Below are 4773 nucleotides of genomic sequence, written 5' to 3' on the forward strand. Positions count from 1 at the left end.
GCTATTTAGTAGCAAACCTATAAAACTATTATACTAGACACCCTTAGAGACCCTATACTAAGGCAATAATATACTTAGGACTAGTACCTTCGAGCTAAGCAAAAGACTAATTAATCGGCTCGCTTATTCGAGGCCTATTTAAAGACCCTTAAAGACGACCTTCCGACTAAGACTAATTCTATACAGATCTCCGAGATACGCCTAAAACTTAGGTAGGAACTTATCCTTAAATTAGACCGCCGCCGTGTATTTAAATAAGCTAACCTTATACGCATTCAATTTATAGTTAAAGTAGAAACAGCTAAACGAGCTGTTTAGCTTTAGTAACGACTAGAATCGAGGATCCGACTAGCTAGTACTAACCGTAGCAACCGTAGTACCTACGGAGGAAATTAAGGTTCCTACTAGAATAATAATGCTAATAATAGGAACAGTAACAACGACCGTAGAAGAGGCCGTAGCCGGCGGCTATATAGAGGAGGCCGTAATAGGGGCCGAAGAAGGGGCTCGTATCCCTATAATACTAATCGCTCGGCTAATAATAGTAGTAATAGCTATAGCAATCCCCTAACCGGACTAAAGTGCTTTAACTATAATAGCACTAGCTACCTACTAGGCTAATGCGACAAACCTAAGGACTAGGCCCGAATTGACTATACTTCCGCTAAGTATAGGAAACACCTTTTAGCCGCTAACGCTACCCCTATCGGCTCTTTTAATTAGTCGAAAAAAGAATAAGCGCCGCACTAACTATTAGCCTTATACGGCGTAAGACTATCGATATAGTACTAGCTATTATACGTACCTGTCTCGTATAGGACACGTATAGCACTAACTATAAGACTAAGGTTATACTAGATCTAGGAAATTTAGTTAGTACCCTTATTAGCTATCGCCTAGCTAAGCAATTAGACCTTCGATAACTAAATAGGGCTAACCTACTAACTCTTACTTAGTTTAATAAGGCCCGGCACTTAACCTATAGGGCTTACTATATTCCTATAGTTCTAAGAGACGACCTCGGCAACGAGCGCTTGCTAGATTTTACTACCTACGTAGTAGATATAGACAACCTCCTATCCGATATTGTTGTTAGTAACCCTATCCTTAAGCAATACGCCGTAGCTATAGACCTAGGCAGCTAATAGTAGCGATTTAGAATCGCTAGGAAAGAGGATATTAAATACATTAATACTAGCGAGTGCCCTAACGATATTAGGGTCCTATTTATTAGCAACCTAATACTAGCCTCTGCCTTAGCTAATCCGACGGCTAATCTTCTCGGTAGAGATAACGATAAACCTATACCCCCTAATAGTATAGACCCTAGATAGCTCGCTCGTATACCTTAGCCTATTCGAGAGACCTATATTAATATATTTAAATACTACCTAGCATCGACATTGCCTGTATTCAAAGAGACGGATTATAAGATTAATATTATAGAGGGCAAAGAGGTCCCTTTTAGGCCCCTCTATAACCTTAGCGAACGAGAACTTGCTATATCACGTAAATATCTAGATGAGAACCTAGCTAATAGTCGAATTTAGTATAGCAACAGCCCTGCTAGTATACTTAATCCTATTTGTCCCTAAGAAGGATAGTAGCCTACGTTTATATATTAATTACCGCGGGCTTAATGCTACTACTATTAAGGACCGTTATCTACTTCTACTTATTACTAAGACCCTCGATCGGCTTTCTAGCGCCTTATTTCTATACTATATTAGACATTAAGGATTCGTACTATTGTATCTTGTATTTTAGGCGACCACAAATAGAAGACAGCCTTCTATACTCGTTATAGCTATTTTAAGTACTTAGTTATACTATTTAGGCTAGCTAATGCCCCTACTATATTCTAGTCCTATATTAATCGGGCCCTATTAGGCCTATTAGACTACCTCTATATAGTTTACCTAGATAACATCCTAGTTTATATACACTTACCTAATATTGCGGAGTATTAGGCTATAGTCCGTAAGGTACTCGATCGCCTAAGAACTTATAGCTTGTATTGCAAGCCTTCTAAATGCACCTTCGCTGCTAAGGAGGTAGCCTTTCTTAGCTTCCTCGTATTAACTAATATTATTAAGGCTAATCCTAATCAGATTAAAACAATTACCAAATAGCTAACCCCTACTAGCATTAAGGAGCTTTAATTATTCCTAGGTTTTGCTAACTTTTACCGCCGCTTTATTAAGGGCTATTCGAGGCATATAATGCTATTAACTAAGCTTACTAAGACTAAGGCAAATCCTTCTAGAGAGTTTAGATAGACTAATAAAACACAAGCCGCTTTTAACGGTTTAAAGCAACGCTTTACTAAAGTCCCTTTATTATACTATTTTATACTAAGCAAGTAGATCCGTATTAAGACTAACGCTTTACAGTTCGCTATATCGGCTATTATATTATAGCAATTAGATAATAACAATTACTAGCATCCGATTGCCTTCTTTTTACAAAAGATAATCGATATAGAACGTCGGTACGAGACCTACGAGTAAGAGCTCCTAGCAATCGTAGAAGCCTTTAAGTATTAGCGCTACTATCTCGATAGTGCTTAGCACACAATTTAGGTCTATATAGACTATAACAACCTACGTAGCATTACTAAGGTTATAAGGGTTATAGGTCGATAGGCTAGATAGGCCGTCTACCTCGCTAGGTTCGATTTTAATATATTATATCGGCTAGGCGTAAGCAACCCTACTAATAGCCTATCGAGGCGACCTAATTACGATAGCGAGACTTAGTATATTAATTTATTGTTTCTAACCCTATAGTATAAGATTGCTATAGCCCGTATTATTAATAAGTAAGCGTAGGATAAGCGGATTTCCGGACCCCGCGGCAGTAACAAATACTATAGCGGAGTTATCGTTCTTCTAGTATGCGTTAGAAAGGACGTAGATCGCTCGAGCTATAACGACTCGATTAAAGATATTGCTATCTATAGCGATAGCACTATAGAAGAGGTTATAGTAGTTCTAGCTGCTAGTACTATTAGATATATATAATACGTACCTCGTTTAATAGCAAGGGTGCTATTAAATAACCTTATAAATAGGGATAGTTAATCGTTTATAGATAAGCTATTATAGGCTTAGTAGAGGGCCGCCTTTGCTATTAAACGTATTAATAGGCTTATAAGTAGGCGAACGACTCGATCTAGTAAGAGTAATAGTTAGTCGATCGACGATAAGGGTTACTTAAAGTTTAAGGGTAGATACTATATCCCCGCTAAACAATCGATTAGATAAGAGCTTCTAAAGCGGCACTATAATAGTAAGCTTGCTAGTTACTATAGTATAGAGAGGTCGTACGAGCTACTATCGCGTATATACTACTAGCCGAATAGTAAACGGTATATAAAAGAATACGTATAGACCTATATAGTATACTAGCGTATTAAAGCACTAAAGCACTTACCTTTTAGCGAGTTGTCTTTACTTCCTATTCCTAGGAAGCTATTCGTAGAGCTTATAATAGATTTTATTATAGGCCTTCTACCTGCTAAGCGTAGGGGTAGTAAGGATATGTGTGATACTATCCTTATTGTGGTAGATTGATTTACTAAAGGCGCTCGATATATCCCGGCGCGGAAGGATTAGACTACTACTAATATAGTAGAAGCGCTATAGAATAACATCTTCTATACCTATTAGGGAACCCCTAAGGGGATAGTGTCTAATCGTAGATCGACACTAATATCGCACTATTAGAGCGAAATATACCTGTAGCTAAGACTAAAGTATCGGCTATTAATAGCCTTCTATCTATAGACTAACGGTTAAATAGAGAGGCAGAATGCAACCCTATAGTAGTACCTACGCAGCTATATTAATAAGAACCCCGAGGATTAGGTTAACCTCCTATAGCCTATAGAATTCGTATACAATAATAGTGTATACTCACCTACTAAGGTTTTACTATATATAGCTATAATAGGCTAAAACGCTGCTTTGCTATAAGACCTACTAACGCTCGAGGCCGAGCGTAAGGAAAGGGAAGCGCGTTAAGTACTAGAAACACTAGCGGTAATAGAACGTATCTAGAAGATACGAGAAATCTATACTAAGATAGCTAAGAAGCTAATAAAGGCCTAAGAGTACTAAAAGACCTACTACGATAAGCGCTATATACTAATAGCCTTTAAACAAGGCGATATAGTTATACTTAGTACGAAGAACCTCCGTATCCGCAAGCACCTATTACCTAATAGTAAAACAAGGCCTAAGCTCGTACCGAGGTATATTAGCCTATTCCGTATTCGAGAAGTTAAGGGCTCCTCCGTATAGGCCTATTAGTTATAGCTTCTTTCTTATTATACTATCTATAATACCTTCTACGTATCCCTCCTTAAACTATACTACTAGCGCGAAGGCGATAAAGCGCCTACTAAGTTAGAAGAAGTCTTAGCCGATAGTAAAGAGCTATAGTCTATAGAACGCATCCTAAAGTATCGGACTAGGTAAGGCAAGAAGGAATACCTACTAAGATAGTAAGGCTATTCGCCTAAATAGGACTTATAGGAAGCTAAAGGCTCCTTTAAGGATATAGCTAAGTTATTAGACGAGTATCAGACTAGTATAAAGAACAAGAAGAAGGCTAAGGGGCTATAATATTACTAGAAAGGCCTAGGATTAATACTACCCCCGGGATGCTATTAGCTAACTAATTAGAGGCAAGCAATTATTAGTAAGGATAATAAGACTATACTACGATAGCGAACGCGTACCGAGTATTAATAAACGCGCTATAACGCGT

Source organism: Pseudocercospora fijiensis (genome assembly GCF_000340215.1).
Source record: "Pseudocercospora fijiensis CIRAD86 unplaced genomic scaffold MYCFIscaffold_6, whole genome shotgun sequence".
Classification (NCBI taxonomy): domain Eukaryota; kingdom Fungi; phylum Ascomycota; class Dothideomycetes; order Mycosphaerellales; family Mycosphaerellaceae; genus Pseudocercospora; species Pseudocercospora fijiensis.